General features: G+C 36.9%; 1 protein-coding gene and 1 long non-coding RNA gene across 4 annotated transcripts in view; both read right to left on the bottom strand.

Moving 5' to 3' along the window:
- GPC6 (glypican 6) overlaps window positions 1–16,610 on the bottom strand; it is a 1,181,721-nt gene that overhangs the window by 677,709 nt on the left and 487,402 nt on the right. The gene's annotated exons all lie outside the window — the stretch shown is intronic.
- The window catches only part of LOC110741650, a 52,766-nt gene continuing 37,665 nt past the window's right edge, over window positions 1,510–16,610 (bottom strand). The window contains exon 2 of the long non-coding RNA XR_002518215.2: window positions 1,510–2,198. This is a non-coding gene — a long non-coding RNA (uncharacterized LOC110741650). The remainder of the gene's footprint in view (window positions 2,199–16,610) is intronic.

Below are 16,610 nucleotides of genomic sequence, written 5' to 3'. Positions count from 1 at the left end.
AAAGACTCAGTAAGCTTCCTACAGATTCTCCCCATAGACATCATTGCCATGGTGAGGATCAATCTGGCAAGACCTCAAAAACACGTGAGAGTTTGTGATGTAGTGTGGCTGCCACATTCCTGTTGGAAAAAGAATTCAGATCCGGAAAGAGCTGTAAAAGCTGACTCACTTGTTGACTGGTCCTAGCACTACCGCCGACTACAGACAACGGCCCTCTTGATTTTCTCCCTAGTACTGTAATGCAGGGAACAAGCGCCCTATAATCTTTGGCAACCTTTTCCTTCATTGTATTCCACTGTATCCCATGCTTCCTCATGACAAAGCCCTGTGGACCACAGAGCAACTGCAGAATCTAAACACGGTTTGCTTCTCTAGCTTTCATTTTTGAACTGACCTTTCAAGAGGAATGCTGTCAACATATCATAATGGGCCCTCAAGTTTTACCACAAATCGCACATTCCAGCAAGGGGTGAGGTCCTGTTTTATTTCTTCTACGAGCCACCTGGATTTAGTAAGTCACTCCTAGGTCATCAACTTTTTGCTTTGAGAAAGGCCACAGTTAAAAACTCTCAAGTTCTGAGGACAAAGCTTGAAGGCTGCCAAAACAAGAAATGGTTTTACTCCCTCTCCAGCCTCTCCATGCTTACTTCTTTTTCTAGTTGACTATTCAACCTGAAAAGCTAGTGAGCAATATAATTAACTCAGTGTGCTCTAAAAACTAATGAAAATCTTAGACACTTTAGGGAGCCTTCTGAAGCACATATCAACCAGAGGAGCCATCAGATGTTTTGTTAAATGTGATCTCATGCAGTCTAGGCCAATTACTTACAATAAATGGCACAGAACAGGGGGTAGGCTCTGGGGGAGGGCCATGCTGGGTGACATCTCTGCTGGGGAAGCAGGAGGATTATCATAAATCCATTCAGGAACTAATATGCAATGAAACAGCATCAAGGACATTTGTAGAGCTTTGTAATTTGATGTTGAAAATCAAAAAGCAATGAGAGTGTGAGTGTGATTTATTAAGGTCAAATTGTTATATTTTTCCACTCAATGATGTTTATAAGACAGCTGGAACATTCCTTAATATATTCAACTGTCTTGTTCCTCCTAAGAGCACAGTCTCCTGCACTTACTGAGTGTCTGGTATAGGAGAGGACTTGGTAGGAGTTTTGGGAGAGAAACCAGAGAAAGTTGATGTGAGCTCTGTATTCTAGATGGTGAGGGAAGCCATCAAGCAACTTGTGATGAAGTGAACATTTTATTAATACACATCTTAGTTACAGAAAGATCACAGCAGTGTACAGGTAAATGAGCAGGCCTGTGTAACCAGCACCCAAGGCAAGAAGCAGAACATTACCAATGCCACAAACACTTCCTTCCCAATCATCAGGCCCCTGACTTCCAACAGAGATTGTCAAAAAATTTAACTTTCTGTAAAGAAGCTCAGACAGAATGGAGGCTTCAGTGTACTATTCTTGTGTTTGCCATTGTTTATAAGACGTATCCTTTTTTTTTTTTTTTTGCATATGGCAACTGTTTTTTCCCATTCTTATTTCTGTTGGTATTCCACTGAAGGACTATACACCACTTACTTTGTGTTGTTCCAGTTTGGGCTAATTTGAATAATACAGCCATGTGCACACATATGTAAGCATTTACGTTCGGTATATATCTAGCACTGGAATGGTTGAATCATAAGTTATGCTATGTTTAGCTTTAGTAGATCCTGTCCAATAGTTTCCCAAAATGGTTGTACCAATTTCTACTTGGAGAAATTGAGAATTCCAGTTGCTCCTCAACCCTGCCAACTCCTAGTGTTATCAAAGATGACACAAACCTTGAAAGACATAATGTTATCTTTCTCTTTTAGACATTTGGATGAGCATATAGTGGTGCAATTACTGAGGGCTTCATTGATATTTCTCTCATGGCCAATGACTCTTTGTACCTTTATGTAAGTTTACTGGTGTTTGGATATTCAGCTCATGGTACACTATAAAGGAGTATGTCAACACAGAACCCCTAATGCTGTGAATCTCCTCTAGGCTGAACAAAAACAGATTGTTTCTATCGTTCCTCTGAGAATGTGATCTGAAGCATTTCCCAGTCTTGATGGCTGTCTCCTTGACTCTTGTAGAATCTCAATGTCCTTGTAGAGCACTGTCCACTGAATTTTCCTCTGGGTGTAGGTTAAGCTACATAGGGAAGACAGCAGGACTCTCTTTAAGACTATTAGACCCTCTACTTCTATTAACAGATAAAGTAGCAAGGCAGATATAAGCAGTTCCATATCATCCCCTCACTTTGTTTCAATCAGCCTTTAATAATTTATTATTTTGATTCTATTAATACTTAATACTTAGACTCTGCACTAATACTAAAAAGCTATTCTCGCATCTATTCATTCAGCAACCATTAACTATAGACTGATTATGACTCAAACACTTCTCTGGATATTGGTGATTTAGGAAAGCAAAGTCCAATGCTCAACATACAACAAATTAATAAAGAAAATAAGGCCGAGTGCAGTGGCTCACACCTGTAATCTCAGCACTTTGGGAAGCCGAGAGAGGCAGATCACCTGAGGTTAGGAGTTCGAGACTGGCCTGGTCAACATGGTGAAATGCCGTCTCTACTAAAAATACAAAAAGTAGCCAGGCATGGTGGTGGGTGATTATAGTCCCAGCTACTCGGGAGGCTAAAGCTGGAGAATTACTTCAACCCGGGAGGTGGAGGTTGCAGTGAGCTGAAATTGTACCAGTGCACTCCAGCCTGGGCAAGATAGTGAGACTCTGTCTCAAAAATAAATAAGCAAATAAATAAACAAAGGTTGCAGTGAGCGGAAATTGTGCCAGTGCACTCCAGCCTGGGCAAGACAGTGAGACTCCGTCTCAAAAATAAATAAATAAATAAATAAATAAATAAAATAAGATAAAGCCGGGTGTGGTGACTCAAACCAGTAATCCCTTCACTTTGGGAGCCAAAGTGGGTTGATCGCTTCAGCCTAGGAGTTCAAAACCAGCCTGGGCAACATAGTGAGACCCTGTCTCTACAAAAAATTAAAAAAAAACAAAACAAAAAACATTTGGCCAGGCATGGTGGTATGCCTATATTCCCAGCTACTTGGGAAGCTCAGGTCAGAGAATAACTTGAGCCAGGGAGACTGAGGCTTCAGTGAGCCATGATTGGGCCACTAAACTCCAGTCTTATTGACAGAGCAAGACCCTGTCTAAAAATACAAACAAAAACCAAAAAGATAATTTGAAATAGTGAGACTCTGAAGAAAGCAAATCTGCAAAAATGGATGAACAGTAATTGGTACAGGAAATGAGGGAACCACAATTTTCACAGAGGGTCAAGGAAGCTTCTCCACAGTGGCAGATTGAAGCTAAACCCCAAGTGATTAAAAACAAAACCAAAAATACCCCAGCAAGGTGTTGATGGGAGGGAAGAGGGTTTCAGTTGGAGGGAATGGCAAAAGTCAAGGTCATAAGGACACAGTCACAGCAAACAGGCCAGAAGGGATAGTGTCTCTGAGGCATGCAGGAAGGAGGATGCCTGGTCAGGAATGTTTATCAGTGAGTTCACAGAAGGGAGGCTTTGTAAGCCACGGAGAGGAGTTCAGATTTTATGGTTGTAAAATAAGAAGACCAAGGAGGGCCTCAGACAGGAAAGTGACACGTCCTGATATTTAGTTTTAAAACAGGGTTGGCAAACTGGCCCAATGGCTGGCCATCAGTTTGCGTAAATAAAATTTTATTGGAATGCAGCCATACACTTTCCTTCGTCTGTTTGTGGCTGGTTTCATGCTTGGTTTTGTGGTCTCATGTTATAACATCAGAGACGAGTAGATGTGACTGAGATAATATGGCCCACAGCCCAAAACATTTATTATCTTCCCTTTAAGAAGATCACTTTGACTGTTGATAAAACATAAACCATGGGGAAGGGCAAGAGTGTAAGCTGGGAGACCACTCAGGAGATTATTTAGTGGTCCAGGCAAGAGATAATGTAGGCTAGATAGGGCAAATGGGGTGGGGAGTGATGAAATGTGGATAGATTGTGGGGAGATTGTGTAATCAAATCTATAGAAGAATTACAGAGAGAAAGAAGAAAAATGCAATATTCTGTAGCCAGTGGTTAGTTGAAGCTCTTCTACAATTCCTGAACAGAGTCCATATTTGAAAGCTTTCAACTTTACATGGTAAGAGCAGTATATTTTAGTGGAAAATATTATTACTATTATTTTCAGAGTTACACATCTCTCTGATTACAGTAATCGATTTAGGTACTCCACAAAATGAAACCACATGCCAGTAGGTAAAACGCTTGCCTTCTCTTTTTCGTGTTACCGTGTCAGTAAATATTTGTTCCTTAAAACTTTTTCCCAAGACTGTTCACAATATTCAATTACACATAACACAATGAGTAAATGGAGTCCTATCTATACGAAAATATCAACATATAAACTCCAGCTGATTTTGCAAACAAGACTTTTCTCTCATTAACATTATCCTGCAAGAAAAGATAATTTCAGAGAGCAAGTCCATTGGGCATGCCTTACACTGAGCATGCTAATGAGGAGGCCATCAGCCCAAAGCCTCTTACAGGTGGAAGACATTAAGTGCTACTCCTAAGGGGGTAGTTGTCCTTGTATTGGAAGAATGTGACTCTTGATGAATGGGAAGATGGAGGCCATTGTGCAGGGATAACTACAAAAAATAAATTACTTAGCTAACCACAGAAAAATTCCAGGCAGGGGGCAGGCATTCCAATTGCCCATCCTCAAAAAGATGGGAGGACAGAGGACACTGGATGATTCCCAAGGAATTAAAACAGGTTTAGAAAAAAAGTGGAGATGTTACAGATTTACAGATCTACATACATCTGACCTTAGAAGGGTTATGAAATTTTCTTTGACATATCCCAAGGGAAGGAAAATAGGATTTTAGATTAGGTTTTACAAACCCCTACACTCTGTAATATGTGGACAAGGTCAACACATTTCAAAACTGTTTGGATGAACTTTTTCACATCTGGTTTGGGTTAGGAAGGTTATTGGCCAGGGAGTTTCAAACAAGGTGGAAACTTGAAGCCAATTTTATGGGTGTGAACTGAAACTGACAAAGAGCTATTTCAAACAGTCTGCTAGGAAACAGGGAGAACCTCGGAAAGGTCTGACATGAATGCACAGTTGTAAATATGTCACCATGTTCGATACATGAATCAGAGAGCTCAAACAGTGCCACCAAGAAGAAAAATAAATAGCCTCCATAAGTGGGCATTTGCTTGATACATATGTATGTGTGTGTGTGTGTGTGTGTGTGTGTACATATAATATGGCCAAATTGTACAATATACAATTATATATACATATATATACACACACACACACGTATACATATATGTGTTCACATATACACATATATACATATATACACACATATATACATATATACACACATATATACACAAACATATATATACATATATATAAAGAAAAAAGTCTTTATTTTGCATCTGATTGCATTTGTTGTCCGCCATGAAGTGAATGTTAAGTATGGATATCTAAATATAAATATGGTGAACTTTAATTGAGCCATTACATTTTCAGTGGGACAAAATGAAAGCATTCTAATTAATGTAGACCTATCATTAAAGTCTGTCTTGTTTTCTATTGGCCAAAAACTTACTGACTTGCTAGATTATCTAAAGAGACAAAATAAAGCGAATGTATTTTATTCTCCATTAACCAAATTATTTAATGGTGCATGTATGGAAAACACTGATTTTCTTCTTTTTATTTTTGGTATTGTACAAATGGCTAGTTTTAAAAAGAAATCATCTATCAGATATAGATGCTTTGCTAACAAATTAATAGGGACAAAGAGGAAACATAAAGTAAAACAACTTAATGACTCTAATATTGATAATTATTGGTAATGCACAGTCATGGGGCTGTATAAACTGTAAACTGCACCAAGATGAACTGATCAAATCTTTACTGGGCATGGAGGCCCTCTAAGAAATCTACTCTCTCTATTTTTTTGGAGTAAAATTTTTTATTCTTTTTTATTTCAAGATCTATAATCTAAATAACTAGATTTAGCAGGTCAGAAAGGGTCTGCTGATATTTCCCCCCTTCTAATTCTACTTTTAGGAGAAAGGGAGTTTCATAATAAGTGGCTGGCTGATTATGTTGGCTTTTGATAAATCTTTCTAAGGCCTTACAACCAATAGTAAACTCAAAGAAAACTAACAGTATGAGATAAAGATGATTTTTGTCTTTATGACACTTAAAAACAATTTAAAAAACATCAAAAACACTGCATGGCCTTCCACCCAATAATGTTAGTTGTTCTTCCACTCACTGAATATTATTTGATTTTGCTCACAAGTTTTAAGGGTATCTGAAATTTTGATTCTACTCTTCAAGGTAATTTTATAACGTAAAGTCAATTAACCATGACTAAACCAAGCTTCTTTAGGTAAATAACACAGGATTTAAGGTTGAGCATTAAACTCTACAGGTTACATCACTACTGATCAAACCTTGCCTTTGAGTGCACAGAAGTCACTTTTTTATAATGTTTGGTTTCACAGAGATACAATTAGTTTCATTCTCTACAGCACCTTAAATCCATAAGTGCAACAAGAGCAAACATTTTAGAGAAGATGATAAAATCGTTCTCATTTATACGGATGTAACATCTCTAAGGGATGGATTTCCATCATACTGCTATGAAATCAAGATGAATTGGGCATCAATGAATGATCACACCTTTAAAGTGATATGCCAAGGATGCACAATTTTAGGTAAATAAATCTCTGTAAATGATCCAAAAGTATAAGAAAATGTACCAGGGAAAAGAGGTACAACATAATATTAGAGAAAAGATGTGTTCAATCTTTATTTCTCAGATGACTTTTCAATCTGGGTACTAATCACCAAAAAACGATCACCTAAATTGAAGTCTGGTGATAACAGAAGTGGATGATCATGGCAAAATATAATTTCTCTGTTGTACCAGAAATTTTATTTAGAAACACTTCATTAAAACAAACATAAGAATTCACTGTTTTTTCTTCTTGAAATAGAATCTCATGAGAAAGTATAACATAGAAGTAATCAAACAGTCTAACCACAGGAGTTGTTGATTTCATCAACAGAAATGATCAACAAATAGCTGTTGCTGAGAGTCACAGTAAATTCAGAAGAACAAAATTACATGCTTTAATTTTGTTTAAATGATCAATCAAGAAGAACATCACTAACAAACTCCCCCTAAAAGCAATACATTTTCAAACTGAACGTGTATACCTGTGACGCAACACAAATCTACTATAAGCAACTGCTTTCCCAACATGGGAAAACTTAGTTAGGGATTCTGAAGCTAACATGGCCAGTACTATTGGTAAAAGCTTATGAAAATAAATTATTATTTACTTGTAGTAAAAAATAGCCATGAAACAAGCTAAGTATCTCCATTCACCATTAAAAATCTCCTCTTAATTTTTTTCATGACGCTATCTCAAGCCCTAAAAATTACAGGTGCTTCACCCTTAGGAGTAAAACACAAATATGAACCATTCAAACACCTGGACCTATCTCTGTTCAACCTTAACAAGGTTGATCCGAATCGCAAGGAAAGACAGAGAGAGCTTTATAATCAACACATACAACCGGGTTGGTAGGATTTTTTGAACTAAATACACATTTTCCTGGCTACCTCTGCCTTTCTCATTCAACAATCTTCTATTCCATGGATATCTCACCATCCTCTATACCAACACTCGAAAAATTGTGAAATCTGGTTGGAATAAAAAGCCAGAAAATAGTACCTTTGTATAAAACTGCTTTGGTTGACTACAGGTAGCAGATGTGGATGAAGAAGTGTATTAGTTATCTATGGCTGGATAACAAATGACATCAAAAGACAGTAGCTTAGAACAAGATTCCTTATCCCACAGTTCCTATAGGTCAGAAATTTTAGTGTGGCTTCGTTGACTCCTGTGGCTCTGGGACCCTCGCCAAGCTGTGGTTATCGGAAGGGTTGGCTTGGAAGCAGCTTTTGCAATCTGATGTGAAATCATATACTGCTTCTTTTGCTGTACATCCTTCGTTAGAAGTGAGCTGCTAGGTAAGACCATCCTTAAAGTAAGGGGATTACAGCAGGGTGTGCACACCAGGGTGCAGAGATCATGAAGAGCAACATCAGAAACTGCCTCCCATAGGAAGCATCAGCATCAAAACACAAGTAATGCATCCTGGGTGCTCCAGAAGAAAGGCGGGCTTTCTGCAAATATGTTCTTTTCTTCATCAATAAAACCTGTAGCAATATCAGCTCTACCTACAACAACGCAGCGTTGGTAGGTAAAAGAGGCAAGGGGATTTTAAAAAGTAAAGCATCCTTATATTAAGCAAGTAATTACCAAGATTATTGCCATTCAGCTAAATGTTGTCAAATAGAAATGTATGTTGTGGATTGAATGGTATTCTCCAAAAATATATGCTGGGCTACTAACCCCTAATACCTGTGAATGTGATTTTATTTGAAAATAAGGTCTTCACAGACACAGTCAAGTTAAGATGAGGTCACGGGGGTCTCAAGTGGCAGGGAGTGGCTAATCCAATATGACTAGTGTCCTTATAAGAAGAGGAGAAGAGGTACCTAGGAAGATGGCCAGGCAATGATGGAAGCAGAGATTGAAGCGATGTGTCTACAAGTCGAGGAATACCAAGAATTGCAGGAATGGAACAGATGGAACAGATTCACCACTAATGACTTTAGAGAGAGCCTGGCCCTGTCAACATCTTGACTCAGACTTCCAGCTATAAGAACCGTGAAAGAATAAATTTCAGTTTTAAGCAACCCAGTTTGTAGTACTTTGCTATGGTAGTCCTAGGAATTGAATACAATATATAAGTCAGAAAGCAAAGATAACAATTTTCCTGATGCTTCTTTGGTATTTGAAATAAAACTCTTCATGCCAGCTTTATGGTGGCTATGCAATGACAGGTAAACAGACTAATTAAATTTATTAAAATACGAGGATGTGGGCACTAGTAAGACTTAGGTCTTACTAATCTAAGGGCTAATATATACACTTCATTCTTTTACATTAAACACATTAGTTTAAATACTTAAAAATCCAGTAAAATTTGGAACTATCCATCATATTACTCTTGTTTGGGTTTGATGCTATTTTGGTAATAGTGTCTCAATAATTATTTAGTTATCTAATAAATACTGCTGAATGAAATATAATATTATATGTAGAGCCCAATTACAAGTATATATAAAAGGAAACTCTACATATGAAAACATTCAGGAATGCTTAATGAAAGGTTAAAATGGCCATATTTGAAGGATTATTCTACATTAATATTATCCCTTAATCTTTACACTTTTCTTTTTTGCATATTTACTGTTTATTAAGAATATCATAAAATAATGTTATTTATTAAAGTACTTAAGTGAAGTTATTTTAAAATCATTTATCTGCTGTATATTGTCAAAAATTCCAAGACACTGAATAATGAGTAAGGCTCAGAGGATTATCTTAAATATTAAAAATCTTAAAACATTACTTAGAATCTATCAAAACAAATGCATATTCTAATATTTACTATTTTTCTTTTTCACCCTTTCCATTGGTGTTTTGACTATATGATCACAAAAATTGCATAAGTAGCAAAAGATTGCCTTACCATGTGGATGTCATGATCAATATTATCAGACAGAAAGGAACACATACATACATGTACACTATTAAGTTACTTAAAGCTGCTTATCTCTCGATACAACAGACACAGAAGGACTAGGGAATGATTTTATAGCCAAAATAGCAGTAAATCAAAACCACGTTTAGTAGTATTTTTGCTCTTAGAAAAGTAAACAGGTGTGCTTTCTTGCAACTGTGTCGTCTGACTAAACACACAGGGAGAATTTCATCCTAATACTTCCAGCTGTGTTAAGACCATCTGTTCATCCTTTTAAATTTTAATTAGTACTAGAGACTCTCTTTATTTCATTAATCTCATCGGCAAATTTGTGTTTCCATTTTTCCATACTGATGGATGAGAAGAAACAAGTCTGAAGTAATCAGAAATTCTAACAATTCATCCCTTCTCTTAGTTTTACTTTAATCAGCTACTCTAAAAGCAAATAAAGTTGTTCCTTTTAATAATAATAGTTGTTTTCAGACGTTAAACCAACAAAGATCAAAAAAGCCAAAGAAGGGCATTACATAATGGCAAAGGGATCAATTCAACAAGAACAGCTAACTATCCACCCAATACAGGAGCATCTAGATTCATAAAGCAAGTTCTTAGAGACCTACAAAGAGACTTAGACTCTCACACAATAATAGTGGGATACTTTAACATCCCACTGTCAATATTAGACAAATCAATGAGACAGAAAAGTAGCAAGGATATTCAGGACTTGAACTCAAGCTCTGGACCAAGCAGACCTGATAGACATCTACAGAACTCTGCACCCCAAATCAACAGAATATACATTCTTCTCAGCACCACATAGCACCTATTCTAAAATTGACCACATAATTGGAAGTAAAACACTCCTCAGCAAATGCAGAAGAATGGAAATCCTAACAGTCTCTCAGACCACAGTGCAATCAAATTAGCACTCAGCATTAAGAAACTCACTAAAAACTGCACAACTACATGGAAACTGAACAACCTGCTCCTGAATGACTACTGGGTAAATAATGAAATTAAGGCAGAAATAAGTTAGTTCTTTGAAACCAATGAGAACAAAGACACAACGTACCAGAATATTTGGGACACAGCTAAAGCAGTGTTTAGAGGGATATTTATAGCACTAAATGCCCACATGACAAAGTGGGAAACATCTATAATTGAAATCCTAACATCACAATTAAAAGAACTAGAGAAGCAAGAGCAAACAAATTCAAAAGCTAGCAGAAGTCAAGAAATAACTAAGATAAGAGCAGAGCTGAAGGAGATAGAGACACAAAAACCCTTCAAAAAAAGCAATGAATTCAGGAGCTGGATTTTAGAAAAGATGAACAAAATAGATAGACTGCTAGCCAGACTAAAAAAGAAGAAAAGAGAGAAGAATCAAATAGACACAACAAAAAATGATAAAGGGGTATCACCACTGATCCCACAGAAATACAAACTAACGTCAGATAATACTAAAAACACCTCTACGCAAATAAACTAGAAAATCTAGAAGAAATGGATAAATTCCTGGACACATACACCCTCCCAAGACTAAACCAGGAAGAAGTCAAATTGCTGAATAGAACAATAACAAGTTCTGATATTGAGGCAGTAATTAATAGCCTACCAACCAGGACCGGATAGATTCACAGTCAAATTCTAACAAAACTATAAAAAGGAGCTGGTACCATTCCTTCTGAAAGTATTCCAAACAAAAGAAAAAGAGGGAATCCTCCCTAACTCATTTTATGAGACCAGCATCATCCTGATACCAAAACGTGGCAGAGACACACACAAAAAAGAAAATGTCAGGCCAATGTATGAGATGAACATCGATATGAAAATCCTCGATAAAATATTGACAACTCGAATCTAGCAGCACATTAAAAAGCTTATCCACCATGATCAAGTATGCTTCATTCCAGAATGCAAGGCTGGTTCAACATGTGAAAATCAATAAATGTAATCCATCACATAAACAGAACCAATGACAAAAAACACACGATTATCTCAATAGATGCAGAAAAGGCCTTCAATGAAATCCAACACCCCTTCATGCTAAAAACACTCAATAAACTAGGTATCAATGAATCGTATCTATTTATGACAAATCTGCAGCCAATATCATACTGAATGGTGAAAAGCTGGAAGCATTCCCTTTAAAAACTGGCACAAGACAAAAATATCCTCTCTCACCACTCCTATTCAACATAATATTGGAAGTTCTGGCCAGGGCAATCAGGCAAGAGAAAGAAATAAAGCGTGTTCAAATGCGAAGAGAGGAAGTCAAATTATCTCTGTTTGTCATTGACATTACTGTATATTTAGAAAACCTCATTGTCTCAGCCCCAAAACTTCTTAACCTGATAAGCAAATTCAGCAAAGTCTCAGGATACAAAATCAATGTGCAAAAAACACAAGGATTTGTATACACCAATAATAGACAAACAGAAAGCCAAATCATGAGTGAACTCCCATTCTCAATTGCTACAAAGAGAATAAAATACCTAAATACAACTTACAAGGGATGTGAAGGACCTCTTCAAGGAGAACTACAAACCACTGCTCAAGGAAATAACAGGACACAAACTAATGGAAAAACATTCCATGCTCATGGATAGGAAGAATCAATATCGTGAAAATGGCCATACTGCCCAAAGTAATTTATAGATTCAACACTATTCCCATCAAGCTACCATTGACTTTCTTCACAGAATTAGAAAAAAACTACTTTTAATTTTATATGGAGCCAAAAAAGAGCCCATATAGCCAAGACAACCCTAAGCAAAAAGAACAGAGCTGGAGGCATCATGCTACCTGGCTTCAAACTATAATACAAGGTTACAGCAACCAAAACAGCATGGTACTGGTACCAAAACAGATATATAGATCAATGGAACAGAACAGAGGCCTCAGAAATAATACCACACATCTACAACCATCTGATCTTCGACAAACCTGACAAAAACAAAGAGTGAGGAAAGGATTCCCTATTTAATAAATGTTGTTGGGAAAACTGAAACTGGACCCCTTCCTTACACCTTATACAAAAAATAACTCAAGATGGATTAAAGACTTAAACTTAAGACCTAAAACCATAAAAATCCTAGAAGAAAACCTAGGCAATACCATTCAGGACATATGAATAGGCAAAGACTTCATGCCTAAAACACCAAAAGCAATTGCAACAAAAGCCAAAATTGGCAAATGGGATCTAATTAAATCAAAGAGTTTCTGCACAGCAAAATAAACTATCATCAGAATGAACAGACAACCTACAAATTGGGAGAAAATTTTTGCAATCTCTCCATCTGACAAAGGGCTAATACCCAGAATCTACAGGGAACTTAAACAAATTTACAAGAAAAAAGCAATTAACCCAATCAAAAGTAGGCGAAGGATATGAACAGATACTTTTCAAAAGAAGACAGTTATGCGGCCAACAAATATATGAAAAAAGCTCATCATCACTGGTAATTAGAGAAATGCAAATCAAAACCACAATGAGATACCATCTCATGTTCATTAGGATGGCAATCATTAAAAAGTCAGGAAACAACAGGTGCTAGAGAGGATGTGGAGAAATATAAATGATATTACACTATTGGTGGGAGTGTAAATTAGTTCAACCATTGTGGAAGATAGTGTGGCGATTCCTCAATGATCTTAGAACCAGAAATACCATTTGACCCAGCAACCCCATTAGTGGGTATAATCCCAAAGGATTATAGATCATTCTACATGTGCATCTAGACACATGCACATGTATGTTTTCTGCAGCATTATTCACAATAGCAAACACTTGGAACCAACCCAACTGCCCATCAGTGATAGATTGGATAAAAAAAAATGTGGCACATATACACCGTGGAATACTATGCAGCCATAAAAAAAGAATGAGTTCGTGTCCCATGCAGAGACATGAATGAAGCTGGAAACTATCATTTTCAGCCAACTAACACAGGAATAGAAAACCAAATACCACACGTTCTCACTCATAAGTGGGAGTTGAACAATGAGAACATATGGGCACAGGAAGGGGAGCATCACACAACGGGGTCTCTCAGGGGGTGGGGGGCAAGGGGAAGGATAGCATTAGGAGAAATACCTGATTAGATGGCTGGTGCAACAAACCACCATGGCACATGTATACCTATGTAACAAACCTGCACATTCTGCACATGTATCCCAGGACATAAAGTATAATGAGATAATAATAATTTAAAAATAATAGTTGTTTTCCATAAACTGAGTGAAATCAACATCATGTTATAAAAGAGATGTCAGGAATTATTCAGCATATGTTTAACAGATGATGCCATTTTTATCCACATATATTCATTCCACATGACTCTTTTTCCCCTTCTTTTTGAAAACTCAGTAGTAAGGATTACCCACTGTGAAGTCATTTCCATATTATTATAATTACATGCAAGGACATTCAGGTAGATTTTATTTACACATCTACATATTTATTCATTTTCCAACTTATTTACACTTAAATCAGAATTTTAAAAGTAAAAAGAAAAGTAGACTCTAATTTTAAAAACTAAATAAACATGCTTTCATTATGCAGGTAAACTGGACCTTTTTTTTTTTTTTTTTTGAGACGGAGTCTCACTCTGTTGCCCAGGCTAGAGTGCAGTGGTCAGATCTCAGCTCACTGCAAGCTCCACCTCCCGGGTTTACGCCATTCTCCTGCCTCAGCCTCCCGAGTAGCTGGGACTACAGGCGCCCGCCACCTCGCCCAGCTAGTTTTTTGTACTTTTTTTAGTAGAGACGGGGTTTCACCGTGTTAGCCAAGATGGTCTCGATCTCCTGACCTTGTGATCCGCCCGTCTCGGCCTCCCAAAGTGCTGGGATTACAGGCTTGAGTCACAGTGCCCGACCAAACTGTACCTTTTGTTTATAGAATAACTATAGTACTCGAGTTGAACTATCTGCATGAAAAAGTAGATGTTTTTTTCTGGTCTTAAGCATTCAACTTTTTGTTATACCGTGTGTGTGTGTGTGTGTGTGTGTGTGTGTGTGTACACCCATGCATCACTTAACAACAAGGATATTTTCAGTAATGCATCCTTAGGTGATTTTGTCCTTGTATGAACATCATAGTGTGTACTTACATAAACCTAGATAGTGTAGCCTACTACAAACTTAGACTACATGGTATATAGTCTGTTGCTCCTAGTCTGAAAACCCATATAGCATTTTACTGTACTGACTACTGTAGTCATTTGTAACACAGTGGCAAGTATTTTTATATCCAAACACAGAAAAGATACAGTAAATATATGGTATAAAAGATAAATAATAGTACACTTCTATAGAGCACTTCATGAATAGAGCATGAAGGGCTGGAAATTGATTTGGTGAATCAGTGATTGAGGGATGAGTGAATGTGAAGGCCTAGGAAATTACTGTACACTACTGTAAACACTGTACACACAGGCTATACTAAACTTACAAAGACTTATAAGCTTTCTTTCATCAATAATAAATTAATCTTAGTTTATTGTAATGTTTTTATTTTATAAATCTTTTAACTTATTCACTTGTTTGTAAAAACGCTTCACTTAAAACACAAAAACATTGTATAGCTGTACAAAAATATTTTCTTTCCTTATATCCTTACTCTATATATTTTTTCTATTTACTTTTTTTTACATTTTAATTTTGTTTTTGTTAAAAACTACAACACAAGCACACAGATTATCCTAGGTCTACACCTAGTGAGGATCATCAATACCACTGTTCTCCACTTCCACATCTTGTCTCACTGGAAGGTCTTCAGGGACAAGACCTGAAGCTGGCATGAAGCTGTCCTCTCCTATGACAATAATACTTCTCCTAGAAGACCTCCCGAAGGACCTGCCTAAGGCTGCTTCACAAGTAACTTTTATTTTTTATAAGTAGGAGGTGTATACTCTGAAATAATGATTAAAACATAGTATAGTAAATGCATAAATGAGTGACATAGTTACTTCTTGTTATTTTCAAGTAGTATGTACTGTACATAATTCTAAGTACTATACTTTTATTACACAACTGGCAGCAGAGTAAGTTTGTTTACGCCAGCACCAGAGCAAACACATGAGTAATGCACTCTGTTATGATGCTATGATAGTTATGAGTCACGAGGGTCTACGAAAGTTTCATCTCTTTCATAATCTTATGGTACCACCATCATACACGCAGTCCTTCATTGGCTGAAGCATCCTTATTCAATGCATGACTGTATATGATATCTAGAATAGACAAGGTTTCTCAAACTTCAATGTGCATACAGATCACACCTGGCAATCTTATCAAATGCATTTCTAATTCTGTAGGACTGAGTGAGGCTTGAGATTCTTTTGGTCTCACATACATTATTTAATCCTCGTGATATGCCACTGTAGTTTAAAATAACCACCATTCCCATTTTGCACATGAGAAAATACAGAATTTAAGTAAAATGGTTCATAATCACATAGCTTACAACTCAACTATTTCTCATATATTTCATATTCTCAAAACTGGTATCTTTCTTTTACGTCAACTTTTATTTTAGATTCAGAAGATACATGTGTAAGTTTGTTACCTGGTTATACTGTGTGATGCTGACGTTTGGGATATGAATGATCCCATCACCCAGATACTGAGAATAGTACTCATTCGTCAGTTTTTCAACCATTGCTTCCCTCCTTTCCTCCCTTCCTCCCTCCCTCCCCTCTTTAGTAGTACCCAGTTTCTATTACTGCCATCTTTATGTCCTCAAGCGCCCAATATTTAGCTCCCACTTACAAGTGAGAATATTGGTATTTGGTTTTCTGTTCCTGCATTAATTGTCTTAGGATCATGGCCTTCAGCTCCATCCATACCACTGTAAAGGACAGGATTTCTTTTTTCATGGCTG

The sequence above is a fragment of the Papio anubis genome, chromosome 15 (assembly GCF_008728515.1).
Source record: "Papio anubis isolate 15944 chromosome 15, Panubis1.0, whole genome shotgun sequence".
NCBI classification, from domain to species: Eukaryota; Metazoa; Chordata; class Mammalia; order Primates; family Cercopithecidae; genus Papio; species Papio anubis.
This window is presented reverse-complemented; position numbering and strand designations above follow the sequence as displayed.